This window comes from Miniopterus schreibersii (genome assembly GCF_964146895.1).
Source record: "Miniopterus schreibersii genome assembly, chromosome: X".
NCBI lineage: Eukaryota > Metazoa > Chordata > Mammalia > Chiroptera > Miniopteridae > Miniopterus > Miniopterus schreibersii.
In genome coordinates, this window is record NC_138104.1 from 44,611,156 (window position 1) to 44,639,049 (window position 27,894).

Genomic DNA, 27,894 nt, shown 5'->3' on the forward strand with positions numbered 1-27,894 from the left:
GCACAGGTGTTTGCCATTTTTCCTTGATACTAGCTAGACTCTAATTTGTTCAAACACAGTATTTAAGTTTTACCTGAATTTAAGATGTTTCCAGGCTATTCTCAGTTAATACAAGGAATAAACTTACCTTAACTCCTTTCATCTTATAACTCCCTACTTCAAAATGAAAAGCAACAACAGAGTATGAAAACTATCACTCTGGCACCTGGCCCTGACAGACGAGGACTCCATCATCATCATTAGTAGTTATTTCTTACTGAGTCTTCTGATTTTTCTGTATTTGCTTTTTCCTAAAGTATGCTTAAACTAACAATGAATCATACCATAAAGATCCTCCCCAACACTCTCTTTCATTCCCTACTTCTTTTTACTCTTTTACTCCTTCAGTGTTTTTTTTAATAATAGTAATAACAATACATTTAGCATTTGCTGAAAGCTTTACACATACCAGGCACTATCAGTCACTTTATATACTTGATATCACTTAATCTCCATGGTGATCTAGACATCATGGAGACACTTAATCCATATTTCAATAACTAGTTCAGGATCACACAGCCAGTACATGTCAGAACCAGGATGCAACTCAGAAATATGTCATTTTTTCCCCTGCTTCACCATATACCCTAACAATGTTAAATACATTAGAGTATTTGGAGGTCAGAGAGTACAAATTTTAATTTTTAATAAACTGACTGCTCCCCTAAGGACTACTTAACCTATAGTTATACCTTTTTATAGCCTCTATTTTTCCTTACAGAACTTTTAAAGGGATTTAACTTGTTTCATATAAAAGAACTTTTTAAATGGAATAAAACTCAGCAACCTTTTTAAAAAAGAAATAGTAACCTTTTAAAAGAAAGTAGTCTGCCATAACAATTTAGAACAAGGGCTTAGAGCCCGATATACCTGGGTTCAAATCTAGGCTCTTTCGACTTGTGTGATTTCCGGCAAGTGACATAACCTATCCTTGTGACAGTTTCCTCATTTATGTAACATGGTTAGTAACACCTACTTTTCAGGAATGCTGTACCATGAAATGGCACAATCTGTGGGAGATTCCTTGTATGCTCCTTGGTATATAAATGTTCTTATACTTATAACCTCACAGTTAGAAAGTTAATGAAACTCTGCTAGTTTAGGTCTTCTTTACATTCCATTTCAAGTAACATATTGTAGAGCCCACAAAATCACAATGTAGTAGTGGAAAAATAGCTGTAGTGCTGGCTGAGAGAAGACTGGAGATTAGCTCTCAACTTTACTATCATCTATGGATTAAAAGCCCATGTATTTCTCTTTATATTATACCAGACCTCCTCCAACTTAACTTGGGACAGTATGGTAGAGACTGTTTGCAAAGAACCCTTGGGGCATCATTTGTCCCCCTATCTTTTAATTAGTTGATACTTGGGGAAAACAAAGCAGCCTGGGGAAGTATAGTAAAAGAGGATTAGCATTTTAAGACTATTTGGGTTGCTATGGCAAAAATACCACAGACTAGGTATCTTAAACAACAAACATTTATTTCTCATAGTTTTGGAGGCTAGGAAGCTCAAGATCAAGATGCTGGCAGATTCTGTGTCTGGTGAGATCCTGCTTCCTAATACAGAGAAGGCAATCTTCTCACTGTGTCCTTATATGGCAGGAGTAAGGGAGTCTCTTTTGGAATAGCACTAATCCCATTCCCGAGGGCTCCATTCTTATGATCTAACCACCCCTAAAAGCCCAACCTCAAAATACCATCACATTGGGGATTAGGTTTCAACATGTGAGTTCGGCTGGGACACAAGCATTTAGTCCATGTTAGTTATTCTCCAAGATTTTAATGAAGCTCATTACCAAGCTGTATTTCTGTAGCATCAGGACTTAAAAAAATGGAACCTGTGGCCATATTGACAGCTTTCTAGCTATGAAACTATAAGCAAACAAACAATTCTATTTAGTTTCTGACCCTGGGAATATCTAACAGAGATATCTGCCTTGTCTTTGCCTCACACCTTGAATCTTCAAGCTGTTCCTGGAGAATTGTCTAGTTTCAAGCTATCTAGCTGAATGAGTACAAATGGAGGGAATCTTAAAGGATGTTAAAAAGTATAAATCAACTGTTTTGCAGCCACTTGGGAATAGCATAATAAGGGTTAGCTAAGTGGTAGTAAGGAAACTGCCAGGAGGCGACTGTCCCAGGATTCCATAGCCCAGTTATATTTCAAAACCTCTCCAGGCTAACCTCACTCCTTAGAGGGCATATTGCAACAATATTGGTCTCCAAAGTTCCATTCACTTTTCATATCGTTTAGTCCACTATTTATCATGAGTGTTTTGATGATTTAAGATTAATAATTGATATTCATCTATGTGAAGATATATAAACACTTTGGACGATACGTGCTACAAGATTTTTTGTTGCAGTTATCATTGTGGCTTAATAATTAACTGCATTCCCATCCTTCATGAACTTCATAAAGATTTAAGAGTTAATAAAAGTAGAGCACTTTCAGCTTCCTTTAAAAGATACTTTATAGCCCGGCGAGTGTGGCTCAGCGAATGAGCATCTACCTGGGATCCAGGTGATCAGGGTTCGATTCCCGGTCAGGGCACGTGCCGGGGTTGCGGGCTTGATCCCCAGTCGGGGGCGTGCAGGAGGTAGCCGATCAATGACTCTCTCATCATTGATGTTTCTATCACTCTCTTTTCCTCTCTCTGAAATCAATAAAGATATATTTTTTTAAAAAAGATACTTTATTAGTTCAATGTATGTATCCCTATTAGTGAAAGTGCTTTGGTAGTTCACTCCAACTTTCATCCGTATTTGTGGGTTTGGGTGCATTATTAAAAAATTAACATGTAAGTTTAATAGCTGTAGAAACTTTAAACATCAAGGAATTCTAAACCAATAAAATGATAGTTTTCCCTGAGGAAAGTGAAGCTCAGTAACATTCAATGACTGTTAAAATAATTATCAGGCAAATATTCAACTTCAAAAAAGTAACAGTAGGATCACTGGGTCAAAAGGCAGTTCCATTTTTAATTTTTTGAGGAATTTCAATACTGTTTTCCATAGTGGCTGCACCAGTCTACATTCCCACCATTGTGTACCAGGGTTCCCCTTTCTCCACATCCTCGCCAGCACATGTCATTTGTTGATTTGTTAATGGTAGCCATTTTGACAGGTGTGAAGTGATACCTCATTGTGTTTTTAATTTGCATCTCTCTGATGATTAGTAATGTTGAGCATTTTTTCATATGTCTCTTGGCCATCTGTATGTCCTCTTTGGAGAAGTATCTATTCAGGTCTTTGCCTGTTTTTCAATTGGATTGTTTGTCTTCCTCTTGTTGGTTTGTATGAGTTTTTTGTACACTTTGGAAATTAGCCCCTTATCAGATATATCCTAAAAATTCTGAAAAACCAGTCAGAAAGAATATATGTACCCCTATGTTCATATCAGCACAATTTACAATAGCTAAGATCTGGAAATAGCCCAAGTGTTCATCAGTAGATGAGTGGATAAAAAAGCTGTGAGACATTTACACCATGAAATACTATGCAGCTGTAAAGAAGAAAGATCTCTTACCCTTTGTGACAGCATGGAGGGACCTAGAGAATATTACTAAGCGAAATAAGCCAGTCAGAAAAAGACAAATATTACATGATCTCTCGTATATGTGGCATCTAAAGAACAAAATAAACTGATGAACAAAATAGATTCAGTGACATAGAAGCATGGAACAGATTGATGAATCTGAGAGAGAAGGTGGGGGTGGGTGGGGAAAGATTAACCAAAGAATTTATACGCATATATGCATAACCCAGGGACACAGACAATAGTGTGGTGAAGGCCTGGATCGGGGAGTGGGTGCTGGTTAGAAGGGGTCAATGGTGTAAAAAGGGGACATTGCAATATTTTCAACAATAAAGATAAATTTTAAAAAAAGTAACTAATCTGTATTGAATGGCTGTAGTAAGTAGGGATAATTTTTACAGAATTTTATTGAGATATAATTAACATAGTATAGTATTCACATATTAGAAGTGTGTAATTGGCCAGGTTAGAGTGCCCCGATATGCGAAGATGCAGCTTCTTTGATCCCTGGTCAGGGCACATAAGAGAATCAATGCATAAATAAGTGGAACAAGTTCTCTCTCTCTCTCTCTCTCTCTCTCTCTCTCCCTTCTCTCTTTCCCTTATTCTCTCTCTCTATCCAATCAATAGATAAAAAAGAAGTGTATAATTAAGTATTTTTAATATATTCTGAAATGTTCAAACAGCACTCCAATCTAATTTTAGAACATTTAATCACCTCATAAATGAACTATGTACCCCATTAGCACACCAAATCCCCCATCCCAGCACTAGACAATCACTAATATTTTTTCTATTTCTGTGGATTTACCTATTCTAGATATTATTCTAAGTGGAATTTTACAATATGCAACCTTTTGTAACTGGTTTCTTTCAGTTAGCATAATGTTTCCAAGATTTGTCCATGTTGTAGTAAGTATCAACACTTTCTCTATGATATTACTTTTTATGTATATAGCCATTCCTTAGTTGCTGGACATTGGAATTTTTTTCTGCATTTGTCTGTTTTGAATAAGGCTATGAACATTCATATGCAAATTTTTGTATAGACATATGTTTTCAAGTCTTTGAGGTATATATCTAGGAATGGATTTCTAGTTTATATTGTAAATCTATAATTAACATTTTGAGAAACTGCCAAAACTTTTTCTAAGGTGCCTCTTCCACTTTACACTGCCACCTCAATGTTTAAGGGATCCCGTTTCTCCACGTACAAACCAACACTTGTTGTCAGTCATTTTGATTATAGCTGCTCTAATGGATGTGAAATATCTCATAGAGATTTTGATTTGCATTTCCCTGATAGTTAACAATGTTAACCCTGTGTTCATGGGCTTATTAGCCATGTGAATATTTTATTTGGAGAAATGTTTATTCAGATAATTTGTCCATTTTTAAAATCGGTTGTTTTGTGTGTGTTTTTGAGTTGTAAGTGTTCAGTTCTTTATATATTCTCTGTATTAGTCTTTATTATATATATATTATATAATAAAGACTAATACATATATATATATATATATATATATATATATATATATATATATGATTTGCAAATATTGTCTCCCACTCAATATGCTGTCTCCCACTCAATATGCTGTCTTTTTTGAGGATAATATTTATACATGAATGTTTTAAATTTTGATGCAGTTCAATTTACCATTTTTTTCTATTGTCACTTGTGCATTTGGTGTATCAAAGAAAATAATACCTAAGACAAAGTAGTGAAAACAGACTTATAAGAATTTCATATTTGTGTATCTTACATGTAGGCCTTTCATCTGTTTTAAAATAGTTTCTGTATATAGTGTAAGGTAGGAGCTCACTTTGATTCTTTTGCATATGTATATCCAGTTATCACAGCACTATTTGTTGAATATACTATAAATTCCCTATTGAATGGTCTTGCCATCCTTTTAAAAATCAATTGATTATGTGTAAGAGTTTATTTCTGGACTCTCAATTCCATTACATTGATTATATATTATATATATATCTGTCATTTTAGATATATATTTTTATATATGCATGTTTATGCTAATACAACATTGTTTTGATTACTGTAACTTTGTTAGAAGTTTTGAAATTGGGCAGTGAGTACTCCAACTGAATCATTTTTCAAATTCATTTTGTCTGTTCTGGGTACCTTGCATTTGCATATGAATTTTAGGATCACTTTGTCAATTTTTGCAAAAAAGCCACCTGGACTATTGATAGAGACTGTGTTCCATTGTAGATCAATTTAGGAATATTGCCATATTAGTAATATTGACTCTTCTGATTCATGAATGCCTTTCCACTTATCACATCTTCTTGAATTTTTTAATAATGTGTTCTAATTTTCAAGATAATTTTTCCATTTATTTTGTTAAATTTATTATGAAGTATATAACTCTTTCTGATGCTACTTTAAATGGACTTTTTATCCTAATTTAATTGTTAGATTGTTCACTGATTTTTGTATATCAAACTTGTATTCTGAAAACAAGTATATTACTTATAGTAGACAATAGTGGATTCCATCTACAAGCACAGATAGCTTTACTTGTGTAAAATTTTTACTGCATTTTATTTCTTTTTCTTGAGTAATTGCTAGTAACTTCATTACAGTGTTGAATAGAAGTAGTACAATAAGATATGTTTCCCTTTTTCTTCATCTTAGGTGGAAAATATTCAGTCACTCACAATTAAATGTGATGTCAACTGTTGGATTTTCTATATGCTCTTTGTCAGGATGAGAAGGCTCTCTTTTATTCCTGGTTTGTTTAGTGATTTTATCATGAAACGGTATTTATTTTTGTCAAATGATATCTCTGTATCTAATGAGAAATTCATGTGCATTTTTCTTTATTCTATTAATATAGAGTATTATCTTTTTTCTTTTAATTTTTTTCAGCAATTATTTTTATATTTTTTCAGTTTTATTAAGATATAATTGACACACAACCCTGTATAATGTAAATTGTGCAGCCATAATAATTTCAGTTACTTATACTGTGAAATTGCCATAAGTTTAGTTAACAGCCATCATCTCATATACATACAATCCCCCCCCCAAAAAAACACAAAAAAACAAAAAGAAAAACAGTATTTTTCTCCTTGTGATGAGAACTCTTGGAGACTACTCTCTTAACAACTTTCAAATATACCATATAGCAGTGTTAACTGTAATTATCATATTGTACATTACATTCCTAGTACTTATTTATCTTATAATTGAAAGTTTGTGCCTTTTGAACACCTTCATCCAATCCCCACCAACCGCTGTTACCCACAAGTCTGATCTCTTTTTCTATGATTTTTTAAAACATTTTAAGTATAAGGGAGATCATACAGTATTTGTCTTTCTCTCTCTGACATATTCAATTAGCATAATGCCCCCAAGTCCCATCGACGTTGTTCTGTATAGCAGGATTTCCTTTTTTAACAACTAAATATTTTTCCTATATATACAGGGTGTCCCAAAATAATGTATACACACTTTGAATGATTATAAAGTCAGTGATTATTAACACATATTTCATTTTCAAAATTTAAAAGAATCTTGCCCAGCTGGGTGTGGCTCAGTGGTTGAGCGTCGACCTAGGATCCAGGTGATCAGGATTCGATTCCGGGTCAGGGCACATGCCCGGGTTGAGGGCTTGATCAATGACTCTCTCATCATTGATGTTTCTATCTCTCTCTCTCCCTCTCCTTTCCTCTTTCTGAAATCAATAAAGATATATATTTTTTTTAAAAGTTAAAAAAAAATTTAAAAGAATCTAAAGAAATGAATAATTTTTTTGTCAATGCTTATTTTCAAACTGATGACCGTTCTGGTCCAGGCACTGCTGATATCTAGAAGCAATGGAACCAGAAACATCAAGAATAATTTTGTTCAGTATTTGTGTGCCCTCAATTCGTCAACTGTTGAGGGTTTTGTACAGTAAACTTTATCTTTTGTGTATCCCCATATAAAAAATCTAGTGGCATTTTAGGATAAATTTTCTCTGCTCAAAACTTAGTTTGGCTTCACCCATTATTTTAAATCAGTTAAACCCGAAAAAGAGTGAAAATTAAGTGAGTTATCAGCTGTTGATATGTGTATACATTTTTGGGACACCCTATATGTACTAAAAACTACATATACATACATGTAGTTTTTCTAATATATATATAATTATAGCATTATTTACAATAACCAATATATGGAAACAGCTTAAGTGAATGGACACTTAGGACATTTCCATATCTCGATTATTATAAAGAAGGCTGCTAAGATCATGGGGGTGGAGATATATCTCCGACAAAGCGTTTTCATTGACTTTGGATATATTCCCAGAAGTGGAACTGCTGGATCATGTGGTGGCTCTATTTTTAATATTTTGAGGAACTGCCATACTATTTTCCATAGTGGCGGCACCAGTTTAAAATCCCAACAATAAAGCTCAAGGGTTGCCTTTTATCTACGTTCTTGTCAGCATTTTTTCTTCCAGTTTTTTTCATGATAACTATCATAACAGACCTAAGGTGATATCTCACTGCGGTTTTGATTTGCATTTTCCTTTTAGTTAGTGCTGAGCCCTTTTTCATGTACCTATACGCTATCAGTATATCTTCTTTGAAAAATGTTTATTGAGATTCTCTGCCCACTTATTAATTGGATTATTAGATACTGGATATTGAGTTGTATGAGTCCTTTATATATTTTAGATATTAATCTCTTATTAGATACACAGCTTTCAAATATTTTTCCATACCTAAGTTTTTACATTTCGTTGATTATTTCTTTGCTGTGCAGAACTTTTTTGATTGATGTAGTACCACATGTTTGTTTGTTTATTTATTTATTTATATTTATTTTGGTGCTCTTATTTACTTATTTTTTAATTTATTGTTTCTTTTCTTTGTTACTTGTGCTTTCAGTGTGACATGCATAAAAAATCATTGCTAAGACACATGTCAAGATTTTTCCTATGATTTCTTTGAGAAGTTCTATGGTTTCCATTCTTATATTTAAGTCTGCAATCTATTTTTTATTTTTATTTTTGGAGCAAATGTGTTGTTAAGGGTTACTGTTTCCCTGTTGATTTTTTTGTCTGGAAGATCTATCCAGTGAAGTCAGTGGGATTTTAAAGTCCCCTACTGTGACTGTATTGCTGGCAGTCACTCCCTTAAAGTCCTCCAGTTTTTTTAAATACTTGCGTGCTCATATGTGGGGTACATATATGGTCTTCATTTTGAAGTCTACTTTGTCAGATATGAGTATTGCTACCCCAACTTTTCTTTTTTAATTTCAATATTCCTGGAAAACTTTTTTCCATACATTCACTTTCATCATGTGTGAGACTTTTGTTCTGAGGTGGGTCTTTAGTAGACAGCACATACTTGGCTCAGTCTTTCTTATCCATACAGCTACCTTATGACTTTTGATTGGAGCTTGTAATACCTTCAACATTCCTTACAATGCTGGTTTGGTGGTGTTAAACTCCTTTTTTTGTCTTCTTTTTTTTTTTTTCTTTTTTTGTCTGGGAAGCTTATTCCACCATCTATTTTGAATACTAGTCTTGCTGGATAGGGTAGTCTTGCTTTCAGATCCTTATCCTGCATAACCTTGAATACTTCATGCCATTCCCTTCCAGCCTGTAGATCTTCTGATGAGAAGTCAGCTGACAGTCTTATGGAAGCACCTTTGTAGGTAACAGATTTCTTTTCTCTTGTTGTCCGTAAGACTATCTCTTTGAATTTTTCGCATTATAATTATGTTGTGTCTGGGTGTGGGCCTCTTTGCGTTCTTGCTTGGGACTCTCTGTGCCTCCTGAACTTCTATGACATTTTCCTTCTCCAGGTTAGGGAAGTTTTCTGTCATTTTTTCCTACAGGTTCTCTAATCTTTGCTTACTTTCTACATCTTCTGGAAGTCCTATGATGCAAATATTGTTACATTCATGTTGTCTCACAACTTCCTTAAACTGTCCTGTTTTTTAATTGCTTTTTGTTTTTGATTCTCTGATTGAGTGATTTTTTTACCCTGTCTAATACTTCACTGATCTGATCCTCTTGTTTCCCCTAATCTCTTGTTTATTTCTTCCAATGTTCTTGATTTCTGCTATGTCATTCATAATTTCCTTCATAGTTTCCATATCATTTTTCATGCTGCTGAGCATCCTTACAATCAGTGTTCTGAACTTTATATCTGATAGATGGCTTATCTCCATTTCATTTAGCTCTCCTTCTGGAGAATTCTTTTGTTCTTTCATTTGAGGCTTGTTTTCTCTCTCTCTCTCTCTCTCTCTCTCTCTCTCTCTCTTTTTTTTCTTCTTGTTCAAAATATTGCAGATATCCCATTTTCGCCTCATTGACCCATTCCACCCCCGGAGTCCCTCACCACACTATTGTCTCTGTCCTTTGGTTATGCAAATATGCATATAAGTTCTTTGGTTAATCTCTCCCCCTCCACCCACCCACCTCCTTCCATCCCTGCTTCCATGTCATAGATCATTTAAGTCTATCAGTTTTTTAAGTTCTTTAGATTCCATATATAAGTGAGATCATATGATGTTTGTCTTTCTCTGCATGGCTTATTTCACTTAGCATAATATTCTCCAGGTTCATCCATACTGTCCCAAACGGTACAAGATCCTTCTTTTCTACAGCTGCATTGTATTCCATGGTGAAAATATCCCACAGCTTTTTTATCCACTCATCTACCGATGGGCACTTGGGCTGTTTCCAGATCTTAGCTATTGTAAATTGAGCTGCTATGAACATAGGGGTACATATAGTCTTTCTGATTCATGTGTCAGCATTCTTAAGACATATTTCTAAAAGTGGGATCACTGGGTCAAAAGGCAGTTGCATTTTTAATTTTTTGAGGCATCTCCATACTGTTTTCCATAGTGGTTGCACCAGTCTGCATTCCCACCAGCAGTGTACTACGGTTCCCCTTTCTCCACATCCTCACCATTACATATCATTTGTTGATTTGTTAATGGTAGCCATTTTGACAGGTGTGAAGTGATACCTCATTGTGGTTTTAATTTGCATCTCTCTGATGATTAGCAATGTTGAGCATTTTTTCTTATGTCTCTTGGCCATCTGTATGTCCTCTTTGGTGAAGGGTCTATTTAGATCCTTTGCCCATTTTTTAATTGGATTTTTTGTTTTCATCTTGGTGAGTTGTATGAGTTCATTGTACACTTTGGAAATTGGCCCCTTATTGGATACATCTTGGGCAAATATGTTCTCCCATACTGTGGGGTTCCTTTGTATTTTGAGGATGTTTTCCTTTGTTGTGCAGAAGCTTTTTAGTTTGATGCAGTCCCATTTTTAATTTTTTCTTTTATTTCTTTTGCCATAAAAGATGTATCAGTGAAAATTATACTATGTGAGCTGTCTGTGACCTTACTGCCTATGTTTTCTTACAGGATTTTTATGGTTTTGCAACTTATATTTAAGTCTTTTATCTATTTTGATTTTATTTTTGTGTATAGTGAAAGTTGGTGGTCTAGTATCATTTTTTTGCACATAGCTATCCAATTTTCCAAGCACCATTTATTGAAGAGACTGTTTTTATTCCACTGCATGCTCTTGCTTCCTTTGTCAAATAATAACTAACCGTATGGCTTAGGTTTATTTCTGGGGTTTCTGTTCTGTTCCACTGATCTATATGTCTGCTGTTGTACCCATACCCAGCTGTTTTGGTTACAATGGCTTTGTAGTGCAGTTTGATATCTGATAAACTGATCCCTCCCACTCTGTTTTCCTTTCTCAAGATGGCTATGGCTATTGGGGATCTTTTTTGTTTTCATATAAATTTTTAGAATATGATTCGAGCTCTGTGAAATATGCTATTGGTATTTTAATAGGGTTTGCATTGAATCAATAAATTGCTTTGAGTAGTATGAACATTTCAATGATATTAATTTTTCCAATCCATGAGCATGGTATATTCTTCCACTTGTTTATAACTTCCACTATTTTTTTTCAGTGGCCTGTAGATTTCTGAGTATAAGACTTTTACGTCCTTGGTTGTTTATTCCTAGGTATTCTATATTTTTAGTTGCAATAGTAAATGGTATTTTCTTTTAGTTTCTCTTTCTGAGAGTTCATTGTTGGTGTATAAAAATACCGTCGATTTTCAGATGTTAATTTTGTATGCAGCTACCTTGCCAAATTCATTCATCAAATCTAGTAGTACTTTGATAGAGTTTTTAGGGTTTCTATATACAATATCATGTCATTTGCAAATAATTACAGTTTTACTTTTTCCTGTCCAATTTGGATACCTTTTATGTTTTCTTCCTGTCTGATGGCTTTGGCAAGGACTTCCAATACTATGTTGAATAAGAGTGGTGAAAGTGGATATGCCTGTCTTGTTTCTGTTTTTAAGGCAAATGGTTTTACAGTTTTACCACTGAGTATTATATTGGCTGTAGGTTTTCATTTATGGACTTTATTATGCTGAGGTTTGATCCTTTTATTCCCACTTTGCTAAGAGTTGTTATCGGAAATGGGTGATGAATTTTGTTAAAAGCTTTTTTTTCCATCTAATGATATGATCATGTGATTTTTGTCCATTTTGTTTATGTGATGTATGACATTTATTAACTTGCAGATGTTATACCAAGCTCGCATCTCTGGAATAAATCCCACTTGCTCATGGTGTACTATCTTTTTAATGTATTGTTCTATCTGTTTTGCTAGTATTTTGTTGAGAATTTTAGTATCTATGTTCATTGTGGTTATTGGCTTGTAATTTTCTTTCTTCGTAGTGTCTTCATCTGGTTTTGGGATTAGGATGATGCTGGCCTCATAAAAAGAGTTTGAGAGTTTTCCCTTCTCTTGAATATTCTGGAATAGTTTTAGGAGAATAGGTGTTAATTCTTCTTTGAATGTTTGCTAAAACTTGCCAATAAGTCCATCTGGACCAGAACCTTTCTTTGCTGGGATTTTTTTAGTACTGCTTCAATTTCTTTAGTTGTTATCAGTCTATTCAGGTTTTCTGCCTCTTTCTGATTCAGCTTTGGAAAATGGTATGCTTCCATGAATTTGTCCATTTCAACCATATTTTTCAGTTTGTTGGCATATAGTTGCTCATAGTATTTTCTTATGATCTTTTGTATTTCTGTTGAGTCAGTTGTTATATCACCTCTCTCATTTCTGATTTTATTTATTTGGGTCATTTTTCTTTGTTTCTTGTGAGCCTGGCTAAAGGTGCATCAATCTTATTTATCTTTTCAAAGAACCATTTCTTGGTTTCATTGATTTTTTGTATTTTTTTTAGTCCCTATGTCATTACTTTATCCTCTGTTCTTTATTGTTTCCTTCCTTTTTCTTCCTCAGGGTTTTTCTTGCTTTTCTCATTCTAGTTCTTTTAGTTGTGTTAGATTGGTTAGTAGAGCTTTTTTTCTTGTTTTTTGAGGTATGCTTGTACTACTATGAACTTTCCTCTCAGGACTGTTTTCACTGAGTCCGTAGATTTTGGGTTGCTCTCTGTTCATTTTTGTTTTTTTCCAGGATGTGTTTGATTTCTTCCTTGATCCCATTGGAAACCTATTCATTGTTTAATAACATGTTATTTAACCTCCATGTGTTTGAATATTTTTGAGCTTTTTTATAGTGGTTGATTTCTAGTTTCATGGCATTGTGATCCAAGAAGATGCTTGATATGATTTCAATCTTCTTGAATTTGGAGAGACTCGCCTTGTGCCCTAACATGTGGTCTATTTTTGATAATGTTCCATATGCACTTGAGAAGAATGTGTATTATGCTGCTTTGAGATGAAATGTTCTGTAAATGTCATTTAAATCCATTAGATCAAGTGTGTCATTTAAGGTCTATGTTTCCCTGTTGATTATTTGTCTTGATGATCAGTCCAGTGATGACAATGTGGTGCTAAAGTCCTCCACTATGATTGTGTTGCCGCCGATCTCCCCCTTAAAGTCCACCAAGAAATTTTTTATTTATTTAGGTGCTCCTGTCTTAGGTGCATATATATTTATAAAGGTCATATCCTCCTGGTGGATTGATCCCTTTAGCATTATGTAGTAAACATCTTTGTCTCTTGTTATGGTCTTTATTTTGAAGTATATTTTGTCAGAAATAAGTATTTCTACTCCAGGTTTTTTTCCTTTCCATTTGTATGGAATATTTTTATCCATCCCTTCACTTTTAACCTGTATAAGTCTTTTGCTCTCAGGTGGGTCTCTGGTAGACGGCATATATTTGGGTCCTGCTTTCTTATCCATTCACCTAACCTATGACTTTTGATTGGTCCATTTATTCAAATTACATTTAAGGTTACTATTGATATATATTTATTTAATGCCATTTTTTCCCTTTATGTTGAGGTACCTTTCTCTCAGTATTTCTTCTTTTTCTGAGAGCAGTCTTTTTAGCATTTCTTGCAATGCTGGTTTGTAGTACTGAATTTTTTGAGCCTTTTTTTTTTTTTTTTTCTGGGAAGCTCTTTATTTCAACTTCAATTTTATTTATTTATTTATTTTATTTTTAAATATATCTTTATTGATTTCAGAGAGAGGAAAGGAGAGGGAGAGAGGGAGATAGAAACATCAATGATGAGAGAGTCATCAATCGGCTGCAGCCCGCAACCCGGGCATGTGCCCTGACCGGGAATCGAACCCTGATTGCTTGGATCCTATGTCAATGCTTAACCACTGAGCCACGCCAGGCCAGGCTTCAACTTCAGTTTTAAATGATAGACTTGCTGGATAAACCAACCTTGGTTGCATGTTCTTGCTTTTCATTACTTTGAGAACTTCATGCCATTCCTTTCTGAAGAATTTCTGTTGAGAGATCTGATGTCAGCCTTATGGAGATTCCCTTGTAGGTCTCTGCGTGTCACTCTTTTGCAGCCATCAATATTCTGTATTTATCCTTGATGCTTCCCATTTTAATTATGATGTGTCTTGGTGTGGGTCCCTTTTGTTTGGAACCCTCTGTGACTCCTGAACTTGTGTGACTTTCTCCCTTGCCAGAGGAAGGAAGTTTTCTGTCATTATTTCCTCCACCATGTTTTCTATCCCTTGTTCTCTTTCCTCCCTATGTCACCCCTAAGATGCGAATGTTGTTTGGTTCTGTGTTGTACCAAATCTCCCTTACACTGCCCTCATGCTTTTTATGTGTTTTTTCTTTTTACTTCTCTGATTGAGTCGTCTTTTCTATATTATCTTGTAAGTCACTTACTCTGTCCTCTGCTTCATTGAGCCTGCTTTTAATTCCTTCCAGCATATTCTTTATCTCAGATGTAGTATATTTTATTTCTGCCTGATTCTTATTTATGGTATTTATCTCTTTTATCATGTCTTCACTAATTTTTTTGACCTATGTTTACTGTGGCTCACTGTTTTGCATGCTGATTTCATTTCTCTGTGGAGGTACTTGTGTATCAGCCAATGTAAGGAGCTTTCTAGGCTTGGCTCTGGTTTCCTTAGGTAGTTGGTTGATATGAGGCTCTCTATGGACCCCCTCCACTTGTCAGCTATTTTGCCTCCCCTTTGTGGTTGCCTGGTCTTTCTACAGAGTCTTCTGAAGAGTCTTTAGGGTGCAGCCAGGCTAGTGTAGCTCGGGATATTGCTCCCCTTAATTAGAGGTTTTGCTGTCAGGCACTCACTGTGAGGAAGTTAGTCTCTGTTTCAAGGCCAGCTCCTCAGTCTCTACCTTATCCTCTAATTAATTCCCCATACAATGGCCTGCTACAATTTCAGATTAACTTCAGTTTGTTTTCTTTTTTGTATGGGTAGTTTCAGCAGCCTGGGCTCAGTGGGTCAATAAAAAATGATTCTGGTGAGCACTTTGCCTACCCAGCCCCCAGAAGGTGTTTCAAGGTTTTCCTCCAGTTCCCAAACAATAGTCCCTGAGAATCTTATTCTTGTAATGTCCTCCTGTGAGCTGTTCTCCCTTCTCCTCAGGATTGTTTCCTGCAGGGGATATCTGGAGCTTCAGTGAGCTGAACCAGCCCCTTTCCTGTTGGAGGTGGTGCTCCTAGCCTGCAGGAGAGGTATGCATGCTCCTCCCCTCCTTTCCCAGATCTGGTTGGTTGGTTGCATGGGGCACACAAATTTCAAAATCTCCACAGTGCAGAGATAAATTCCTGCTTTTGCTAGTCTGCTTACCCAGTGCAAGCCAGGAAAGTGGAAGCTAATTCAGCAATCAAAAACACACAAGCAGAGAATCCTCCCGGCAAGGCCCGGCTTCCCCCATGCCTAGTCACCAAGCAGGAAGAGTCAGAAAGTGAGCCCCTTGGAGCTCCCCTGAACTGCTGATCTCTGTAAATCTGGGGTGGATCTTTGTGCTCTATCGTGGCACCCTTCAGGGTGAGTCAAAATCTCAGAATTGCCCCACAGGGAGCTTAGAGGGCAGAAGGAAAACTCTGCTGAAAGGGTAGCTCCAGTGACTCTCTGTTGGCAGGAGTGCTCTCTTCTTCTTCCCTGCATCACACAGATTAAATGCTTTCTGGGGTTCAACACACACCTTACATGAAGACAAAGGGTCCTTTTATGTTGCTGCTCAGTGCAGACCTCTGGCCCATTTCTATTCAGGAGACACACACTGTGGAACTGCCTTTCTTATGTTCAGCACCCTGTGTGTAAGACATCTGTTATGGCCTCCATTAAAAGCTTTGTTTCTCTATGAAGGCTCGGTCCCCTCCTCTCAGGCACACTATTTCCATGGGTCCCTATGCCCTCTGTGTGGGACACTCCTTCCCTTCTCCTCCACTCCAGATTTGAGATCCCAGCTTTCGGATGCCAGTCCACACTCCCAAGTGAAGGGAGCTTTGCACCCTCTAAGCCTCGGGGCTCAGAGCCCAGTACAGGCTTCAGGGGGGACTCCTGCTTTCTACACACCCCCTCTCTTACCAGACTCTTTGATGTTTATTCAGTGCTCCCTATTTGAAATATGTCTGCTTGGGTATATTTTTCTAGTTTTTCCAAGCTGGTTATGCTGTATTTTAGCAGAAAATCGAGTCCCTGGATGGGTGAAAAGGCACTGTGCTTCTTCTCAGAGTTCGGCCATCTTCCCAATCCCTCAAGGCTTGTTTTTTTGTGTGTGTTTTTGTCTCCCTCTTTTGGCTGCCTGTTTACATTTGTTTTTATGTATTAGGTAGATCCACTAGGACTCTCATTCTTTTTGGATAACCTTTGGTGCCGGCCAATGTCAGACACTGTTTGTGACTGGCCTTGTGTACTGCGTTTGGAGCTATCAACAATTCACAGCTTGTGGTTCCCTCTGCTAGGGCTGGGTGCATTTTGACAGTAACAAGATGCACACAAAAGTCTGCTTTCCCAAGACTCGTGTCCAGAAGCAGATCAGGCAAAGTCTCAAATCACCCAGTGGTTTGCTTTGCCTGAAGACTGATTAATCTGAGTCTCTTAATGAACCTCAGTCTTTAGACCACAACAAAGTGTAAACTTCACAGGGTGGGGCATGAGATTTCCCAACAGTGTGGGGCAGTTTGTTTTCCCCCAGGCAAAAGCTGCTGGGCTGGCAATGGTCTGCTCAAGAATGATATATTCTGCAGTATGGGGGAATAACTCAGCACAGGAATCCAGATAGTTGCCTTATGAGTTCTATCCATAGCGTCAGCATCCATGGATTCTCTTCACACAGCTCTAATCCACTCTACCTTCCATCTGCTGGAGCCCCGTGGTGAGTGGCTGCATATAAAGCTTTGTGCATTCGACCTTTAATAGGGTGTCTGTCTTCTCAGTCATCTATCCCTGAGAGATAGAAACCCTGCTGCTTTTCACAGCCAGATGTTATGTGGGCACCTTTCTCAGTTCTGGTGCTCTGGGCTGGGGATCCCAGCTTGGAGTTTAGACCCCAGAGGTCTCTGTAGGAAACCCCCACATCTGAGATATCCCTCCTTACATTTAGTTTTTCCTCTGGGATCCATTCCAGCCCTCTTGTGCCTCTGCGCTTCCTAGCAGTCTCTATGTGGTGTCCACTTTTGTTTTTTTAATTTATCTTTATTGGTGAAAGTATTACAGGTATCCCCCTTTTTCCCCCATTGATACCTCCACCACACATCTGCTTCCCCCCAGGCCTTCACCACACTATTTTCTGTGTCCATGGGTTATGCATATATTAATCAAAGGTCTTTGATTAATCTCTCCTCACCCACCTTCTCACCCTAGCCTTCCCAGTGAGGTTCATCCTTCTATTTCATACTTTTGTGTTTCTGGATCTACTTTGTTCTTCAGTCTATTTTATTAGATTCCACATATGAGTGAGATTATGTAAAACTGAATAAGGAAGAATCAGAAAACCTGAATAGGCTAATAAAAACTGATGAAATTGAAGCAGTAAAAAAACAAAAAAAAGCAACTCCCAGCAAATAAAGTCCTGGTCCAGATGGCTTCACAGGGGAGCTTTCTAATTCTTTAAGTTGTAGGGTTAAATAGGTTATTAAAATTTTTTCTTGCTTTTTGAGGTAGACCTGTAGTGCTAAGTCTGCTTTCACTATGTCTCATAGATTTTGGATTGTTGTGTGTTCATTTTCATTTGTTTCCAGAAAGTTTTTTATTTCTTTCTTGATCTTATTGGTAAGCCATTCATTGTTTAATAACATGCTATTTAGCCTTCATCTGTTTAAATGTTTTTGAATGTTTTTACTGTAGTTGATTTCTAATTTCATGCCATTGTGATCTGAGATGCTTGATATGATTTCAATCTTCTTGAACTTTAGAGACCTGTTTTGTGTCCTAACATGTGATCTATCTTTGAGCATGGCCCATGTGCACCTGAGTGGAATGTACATTCTGCAGCTTTGAAGTGAAATATTCTGTAAATATCAAATGCATCTGATCTGGTGTGCCATTTAGAGTCACTGTTTTTGTGTTGACTTTTTTTCTGGAATATCTATCCAGTGAAGTAAGTGCAGTGTTAAAATCCATGACTATGACTGTATTGCTATTTTTTGTCTCCCCGTTTTGGCTGCCTGTTTGGGTTAGTTTCTATGTATTAGGTAGATCTGCTAGGACTCTCAGTCTTTTTGGAGGGTCGCTGGTGCAGGCCAATGTCAGAAGCTGTTTTTGACTGCCCCTGACTACCTTGTTTGGAGATATCAACAACCCACAGCTTGAGGTCCCCTCTGTTGTGTCCAGATGAGTTTGAATAGGACAAAGATGCACAACAAAGTCTGCTTTTCCAAGGCCTGGGTCCAGGAGCAGTTCAGGCAAAGAGTCAAAGCACTCTGCCTCTGCTTGCAGGCTGATTAATCTGATTCTCTTAATGAGCCTCAGGCTGTAGAAACTCCACAAGGTGGGGCTCTGGTTGTTTTCAGTCCCCTAATGATCCTCAGACTGTATAAACTCCTTAGGGTAGGGCAAGAGGTTTTCTACCAAGGTGTGGCAATTGCTCCCTCCCAGGCAAAAGCAGAAAATTGCCTGAGAAAGATGTACTGTACAGTATGGGGGAATCACTCGGCACCAGAAGTGCCTTCTGATCTCAATCTCCAGAGTCCACAACCCTAGATTCTCCTCACACTGCTCCAGTCCACTCTGCCCTTCCTCTGTTGGAGCCCAAGGTGAGTGGCTGCACATGAAACTTTGTGCATTGGCTGTTTAAGAGGGTGCCTGCATTTCCAGCTGTCTCTCCCTGGTAGACAGAAACCCTGCTGTTTTTTACAGCTATATGTTATGTGGGCAACTTTCTCAGTTCTGTTGCTCTGAGCTGGGAATCCATGCCTGGGGTTTAGGCCCCAGAGTTCTCAATGAAAACCTCCCACAGCTGAGATATCCCTCCAGACCTTCAGCTGCTTCCTGTGAGAGCCCAGCCTGCCCCCTCATGCCTCCTCACCTCCTACCAGTTTCTATGCGGTCTCTGCTTTTCCTCCTTGGTAATAAGGGTGCTCACCATCTCATTTTCAGTGGCAGTTGATTATTCAAAATGTTTTTGCTATATTTTAGTTGTAATTCCAGTTTGGTCCTGGGAGAGTGTGAGTGTAGCTTCTACTTAATCCACTGCCATCTTGAAATTTCAGCCTGCAATCTATTTCTGAGTTAATTTTTGTGAATGTTGTAAGATAGAAATCTAGTTTCATTTTTCTGTATGTGAATATCCAATTTTCCCAACACCATTTATTGAGGAAAAAACTTTTCTCCTTTGAATATTCTTGGCTTCCTTGTCAAATATTAATTAATCATAAATGCACTGGTTTATGTCTGAGATCTAGATTCTGTTCTGTTGGCTTATGCATCTGTTTTTATTCCAGTATCATACTGTTTGATTCCTATAGCTTTTTCATATAGCTTGAAATCAGGAAGTGTGGTTCCCCATGGTTTGTTCCTCCTCAGGATTGCTTTGGTAATTTGGGGTCCATATGCTTCCATACAAATTTTAGTATTTTTCCCCACTTTACTAAAAAATACATCAGGAATCTTGGTAAAGATTACATTAAATCTATAGATGGGTCTGGGTTATATGGAGATTTTAACAATATTAGTTTTTCCAGTCCATTAATACAGGATACTGTTCCATTTATTTGTCTTTTTCAATTTCTTTTTATCAATGCTTTATAACTTTCAGAGTAGAGGTCTTTTACCTCCTGGATAAATTTATTTCTAATTATTTTGTTGTTTTTAATTCTATCATAAATTGGATTATTTTCTTTATTTCATTTTCAAATAATTTATTGTTAGTGTAAAAAAATGTTACTGATTTTCATATTAATTTTGTATCCTGAAACTTTACTGAATTTGTTTATTAGAACTAACAGTTTTTGGTGGAGCCTTTAGGGTTTTCTACATACAGAATCATGTCATCTGCAGAGACACTACTACTTCTTCCTTTCTAATTGTGATGCTTTTTTTACTACTTTTTCTTGTCTGATTGCCCTGGCTGGGAATTTTAGTAATAGGTTGAAGGGGAGTGGTGAAAGTGAGCAAGCACCCTTGTCTCTTCTTCCTCATCTTAGAGATAGACATTTTACCATTTCACCACTGAGTATGATGTTAACTGTGGGCTTGTTATATATGATCTTTTTATGTTGAGGTATTTACCTGTATACTTAATTTTTTAAGAGATTTTTTCAGGAACAGATGTTGAATTTTGTCAAATTATTTTTTTATATCTGTTGAGATGTTCAGATGATTTTTTTCCTTTTATCCTAGTAATATGATGTTTCACATTGATTGATTTTTGTATGTTGAACCGTCCTTGCCTCCCAGGGATTAATCCCACTTGATAATGGTATTTTTTTCTTTTTAAAGTGCTGTTGAATTTAGTTTGTTAGTATTTTAATAAAAATTTTTGTGTTTTGTTTTTTTTTCCCATCAAGGTAGTATTGTTTTTGGCTTTGTAATCAGGGTAATCCAGACTTCATAAAATGAGTTTGACAGTGTCTCCTCTTGTTTGATTTTTTGGCAGAGGTTGAGCAAGACTGGCATTAAGTCTTATTTAAGTGTTTGATAAAATTAACCAGGGAAGTCATCTGGTCTTGGCTTTTCTTCACTGGGAGACTTTTTTTAAATTACTAATTCAAATTCCTTATGAGTAATTGGTCTGTTCAATTTTTCTATTTCTTTCCTATTCATTCTTGGTAAATTATATGCTTCTAAGTATTTTCCCATTACTTCTAGGTTGTTTAATTTGTTGGCATATACTTGTCCATAGTAGCCTATTGTGATACTATGCATTTCTGTGGGATCACTAGTGTCTCCTTTTTCATTTATAATTAAGTTGATTTGGGTTATCTTTCTTTTTTCTTTGGTTAGTCTAGCTAAAAGTTTGTCAAATTTGTTTATCTTTTCAAAGAACCAACTCTTAGTTTTGTTAAATTATTTTATTTTTCCTGTTTTCTATTTATTTCTGTTCTATTTTTATTATTTTCTTCCATCTGGTACATTTTGGGCATGATTTGTTTTTCTTTTTCTATTACCTACAGGTGTAGAGTTAGATTATTTATTTTAGATCTTGTTTCTTAATGTTTAAGTGTTTATTACTATGAACTTTCCTCTTAGATCTTCTTTTGCTTATTGTATAAGTTCTGGTATATTGTGTTTCCATTTTTGTTTGTCTTAAGAAACTTTTTTGTTTCCCATTTAATATTTTATTTTATATATCCATTGTTCAAGGGAGTGTTAATTTCCATGTGTTTGTAAATTTTCTAGTTTTCTTTTTGTCATTTATTTCCAGTTTCTTGCCATTTTTCTTAGAGAAGTTACTTGATATGATTTCAATCTTTTTGAATTTGCTAAAACTTGTTTTGTGTCTTAACATATGGTCTATCCTAGAATACATTCCATGTGCACTTGAAAATGTGCATTCTGGCCGGGCCGGGCGTGGCTCAGTGGTTGAGTGTTGACCTAGAATCCAGGCGATCGGGGTTTGATTCCTGATCAGGGCACATGCCCAGGTCATGGGCTCAATCCCCAGTTGGGGATATATTAAAAAAAGAAAAAAGAAAATGTGCATTCTGCTGTTGTTATACAGAATGTTCTGTATATGTCTGTTAGACCGTTTAGTCAATGGTGTTGTTCAAATCCACTGTTTTCTTATTGAATATCTATCTGGATGATCTAGCCATTTTTGAGAATGTGGTATTAAAGTCCCCAACTATCATTTCTCCTTTTAGTGCTGTTAGTTTTTGCTTTATATATTTAGTTGCTCTGATGTTGGCAACATAAATATTTATAATTATTATATCTTCTTGTTTTATTGACTCCCTTATCATTATATAATTTTCTTTGTTTCTTACTATTTTTAGGTTAAAATCTATTTTGTCCGATGTAAGTATAACAGCTCCTGCTTTTTTTGGTTACCACTTGTTTGAAATGTCTTTTACTATTCCTTCACTCTCAATCTGTATGTATCTTTAAGGCTAAAGTTACTCTCTTGTAGGCAGCATATTGTTGAATCTTGTTTCTTTTTTAAAAAAAAAAATCTATTTAGCCAGTGTATTTCTTTTGGTTGGAGAATTTAGTCCATTTACATTTAAAGTAATTATTGATAGGTAATGACTTACTATTGCCATTTTCTTCATTGTTTTCTGGTTGTTTGGTAAATCCATTGTTCCTTTTTTCTTATCCTGCTGTCTTTTTGTGTTTAGATGTCTTTTGATGTCAGTATGCAGTGCCTTCTTTATTATGTTATTTTTTGTAATTTCTACAAGATTTTCCTTTGTAGTTACCATGAAGCTTACATAAAATATCTAAAACTTATATTTTAAAGTGATAACAACATAACTTCAACAGAACTCTTTTACTTTACACTTTTATTTCTTCTCCAAATCACATTTTATGTTATTGCTTTTACAATTTACATGTAACATAACAAATTATTGTATTTACTATTTTTGCTATGTTCCGTTTTTAACTTTTAAACTAGAGGTTTGAATTATGCACCACTATTACCATATTGCAGAATCTAAATTTGACTGTATATTTACCATTACCAGTGAAATTTACACTATCTTTTTGTGTTTTATGATATTAATTCACGTTATTTTACTTCCACCCAAAGAACATCCTTTAGTATTTCTTGTAATACTGGTCTGCTGGTAATGAACTTCCTCAACTTCTGTTTGTTCCAAAAAGTCTCTATTTCTCATTTATTTCTGAAGGGCAGCACCTCCATACATAGAACTCTTCGTTGACAGTTATTTTCTTTCAGTATTTTGAATATGTCATACCATTTTCTCCTTACCTGCAAAGTTTATGTGGAGAAATCCACCAATAATCTTATTTTGATTCCCCTGTATTTAAGCTCTCTCTTTTCTCTTACTGCTCTTAGAAGTCTTTACTTGTCTTTGAATTTTGACAAGTTAGTTACAATGTGTCTTATGAAGCCCTATTCAGGTTCATCCTGTTTTTGGTCTTTTGGGTGTGTTGGATCTGGATGCCCATTTCTCTTCCCAGATTTGGAAAGTCTTCAGTCATTATTCCTTTAAATATACTTTCTGTCTCTCTCTTTCTCTTCTTCTTCTGAAATTCCCATAATGTGAATATTATTTCTTTACTTGCATTCCATAATTCCTGTAGGCTTTTTTCACCTTTTTTTCATTCTTTTTTTGTATTTTGCTCCTCTGACATAGGATATTTCAAATACCCTATCCTCCAGGTCACTGATTTTTTTTTTTTTTTTCTTTCTGCATGGTCAATTCTACTTTTGAAACTTTATTGAATTCTTCAGTTTATTGTATTTTTCAACTCTAGGATTTCTGGGGGTTTTGATAGTTGCTATTTCCTTGTCAGACTTCTCTTTGTTCATGCATTGTTTTCCTAATTTTGCTTAGTTGTCTGCCTGTGTTTTCTTGTAATTATTGGAGCTTTATTTGTTTCTTTTTGTGATGTCATATTTACCTGATTACTCATTATCCTTGATTCCTTATGTTGATACATGCACATATGAGTAATGGGCTCCTCTTCCAGACTTTACAGGTTCACATTGGCAGATAGTTCTTCACCAGCTAGTCCAGTTTGAGTTTCTGGTTGTGTCTTCTGGTGATGTCTTTGTGCGGGTAGGACCTGCTATTGTGGATTATTTGGGGGCAAGTCTATTCTTCTAGCTCTAAGGATGGAGATGGGAGGGTCATTTGGATAGGACTGATGGCTTGGTTTCCTACTCAAGTAAGGCTCTAATATGGGCTCTGTGGTTGCCTGGTTTCTCTGATCAGACTTACTAGATGATTGGGACTGGATTCTATATTCAGCAGCAGAAGAAGGTAAGAATAAGCTTCCTTTCCCTGGAAATTCAGCAGGATGGGACCCAGGACCTGTATTGATTGTTGTTTGGAGACCTGAATCAGGTAAGAGTGTACACTGAATTCCTCAGTTGGTTGAGGCACCCATTTTTGCTCTGCATCCACAAGAAGCCATGGATTGTGCTGTTTGTTCAAGTGCCACTGTCTGTAGTGCTGTTGATTGGGCTGTGCAGCTTCCTGAGTGCTCTATTTAGGTTTCCTGGTCAGAAAGACTGAAGGCTACATTCAGTGATGAGTAGGGCTACTAATTAAATACCCTGCCTGGGTACAGCAGGAGTGTCAGATTTAAAAATGGTGAAACACTTTATTGTCTTGACTCAAGCCAACTCACACCCCAGGTCCCTGGCTGTACTGGCTTTGCTCTGCAAACTGTTGGCTTTGTCTGATCTCCTCACAGCTTAAGTGATGCTGAGCCACCAAATTTTCAGTTGTTTTCTGCCAGCTCTTTTGGTCAAATGGTGTTGAAGGACACTATACAGTGGGTGGGACTATGCCTCAGTTTCCTTGCTTAGGTGGGAGGAAGAAGGCCTTCTCTAAGCTACTCTCAATTTCTCAAACAGGTTCTGTGGTCAGAAGGGGCTGGGAGACATCCTCAGACTTATCTATGGATTAATCCTCCTGTTTTTTCATGGCCCTGGAAACCTCCATACCTGGTACTGGCTTTGTTCTAGGGATGATCTGATCTGCTCACCTGCCTGTAGGCTTCAACCTCAGTAAGTCACTCAGCTTCCAAAAGTTGTCACCACCCTTTTCCTCAGATGGTACTAAAAATCACTTTCCACATCGACTGTAACTGTGACTGAGCACCTACCCTGACATGGAAAAACTAAGCTCTAGGTCAGAAAATTCTTCTTTTGAGGAGTTGAATCAAACAGATCTGCACCCTGTTGATTCCCTGGTCTGAATACAACCCCAAGTTGGTTCTATGGATGAGCAAAGCTTCTAGATGAGATTATTATCGATGCATTGCATGTATGAACTCGGTCTGCCAAGATCCATGAGCTAGTTTTTGCAAGCCTCTACCCCTTTCTCCACAATCAGGTTCCCAGTGGTGAGACCCACAGTTTCCCCTGCAGTCCCCATGATGAAAGATCAGAGTAGGGGGTCCCACACAGCATCCCAAAATGCTGGGGGAAGTTGGTTTACCCCCTCCAATTTTTCTTTTTTTATTGGAGAAAGTAAGCTCAGTAGGACTTTTTTCTGTGAGGCTGTTCTCTCCTGGAGACGGAACAATGTGATCAATTTATAGCTACATTTGTTACCCTTCTAATGCAGTCTGTTTTGGTTCTCTGAGGTGCAGGGAGTACTTTAGCCTCACCTTTGTGCTCAAGGATTATCCCAGTGATGTCTTGTTCTTGAATACATATTAGTTGTTCTTCTTGGAGGGGTTGGGCAAAGTCTGGAAAAGCTTATGTTGCCATTTTGGTGATGTCACTCTCACCATTATGCTTTTAATGTCTGTAAGTTTGGTGGTGAGAGCCTTCTTTCGTTCTTAATTTTAGTAATTTGTGTTTCTCTTTATTTTCTCTTTGGTCAATTTATTAGTGTCCTGGGGTTGCTGTAACAACCACAAATTAGGTAGCTTACAGCAATTGAAATTTATTCTTTCACAGTTCTCATGTCCAGAAGTCTGAAATCAAGGTATCATTGGAGCTGAACTCTTTCTGATAACTCTTAGGGAGAATACCAACTTGGAGCTGCATAACTTCCATCTATGCCTCTGTCGTCACATGACTTTCTCCTCTTACCTCTTCCTTCTTTTGTAAAGATACTAGTCATTGGATTTAAGTCCCTCCTGAATAATCTGGGATGCTCACATCTCTAGCTCTTTCATTTAATTACATCTGCAAAGATCCCTTTTCCAAATAAAGTCCCGTAAACAGGTTTTAGTGGTTGAGACATAGACATGTTTTTGGCAGTCACCATTCAATACAAAATAGTATATCTATGGAAAGTTTTTTCTAAATTGTGTTTCTCACTAAAAAAAGACACATTTGTTTTCATTGATATTTCTATTGACTTTCTTCCATTCTCTATATTCTTTTCTTACCCATTTGTTCCATTAGTTTGATCTTTCTTTACCATCATAAATATCAGATTGGCTGTTTGTTGTTGTTGAATTATAAGTGTTCTTTATGTATTCTGGATATTAGTCCCTTATAAGATATATAAATATATTCTGGATATTAGTCCCTTACAAATATTTTCTGCCATTCATGGGGATTTTTTTTTATTCCATTGATGGTATCTTCTGATGCATAAAATTTTTTAATTTTGATGTATTTTATCTATTTTTCCTTTGTTGTTTATGCTTTTGGTGTTATATTTTATTTTATTTTATTTGTATGGAATTTATTGGGGTGATACTGGTTAATAAAGGTATTCTGGTTTCGGGTGCACAATTCTACAACACATCATCTGTACACTGTATTGTGTGTTCAACACTTTAAATCAAGTCTCCATCCATCACCATTTATCTCCCCTTTACCCTCCTCCACCTCCTTCCACCTCTTCCCCCAGCAATCACTACACTGTAGGCCCTGTCCATGAGGGTTTTTTTTCTTTTATGCTCAATCCTTCCACTTACCACCCAGCCACCTGCTCCCACCGCAGACAGCTAGTTAGTCTGCTCTCTATCTATGAGTCTACATGTCTTTATTTTGCTTGCTTGTTCATTCTGTTCATTAGATTCCACATATGAGTAAAATCATATGGTACTTGTCTTTCTCTGACTGGCTTATTTCACTTAGCATAATGCTCTCCAGGTCCATCCATGCTGATGCAAAGGGTGATATTTTCTTTTTTATGGCCAAGTAGTATTCCATGGTGTCATATTTTAGAAATTATTGCCAAATTCAATGTCATGAAGCTATTTTTGTATGTCTTTTTCTAATAATTTCCTAGTTTTAACCTTTATTTTTAGGCTTTTGTTCCATTTGAGCTAATTTTATATATGGTATATGGTAAAGATCTAAAGTGGGTCTGTTATAGATACATTATAGTTGAATACTGTTTTTAAATTCATTATTTCAATCTGTCTTTAATTTGGGAATTGAATCCAATTACACCTAAAAAAATTACTGATAGTGAAGGACTAACTGTTGCCATTATTTTTGTTATTGTTTTGTATGACCTGTATTTTTGTCCCTCATTTCCTCTATTACTACCTTCTTTTCTGTTTGATTTTTTAAAAATGCTTATCTTTTGGTGCAACAAGGAGCCATGTGCAAAGAGAAGACATGGAACCACAATTTATGTTAAGAATACAAGCCCAGCCCAGAAAAAATTGTAGCTTGATAAGAGCAATAAATATTTTGCTGTTTAAGGAGGTGATCTCTGAATACACATGTAATAAGACATTGCATTCAGTTGTATAAGTGTATTTAGAATGTAAAGCTAGCACTTGACAATTTATTTTCATATTCAAATAATTTGTATATGACCTCAAATGTCCTTTTTTACATGAGTAGAATTAAGATACTATTTTACAATGCTAGAAAGTATAATTTCAGGAGATCAAGACTTGCAATTGTTTTCTCCCCAGGGCTCTTGGATCAGAACATAATAATTTCACATATTAATTTATATTATTTTACTTAAATCTTTCCACTT

General features: G+C 36.3%; 1 protein-coding gene across 3 annotated transcripts in view; it reads left to right on the top strand.

The window, feature by feature from the left end:
- HDX (highly divergent homeobox) overlaps positions 1 to 27,894 on the top strand; it is a 189,819-nt gene that overhangs the window by 29,008 nt on the left and 132,917 nt on the right. The window lies entirely within an intron of this gene.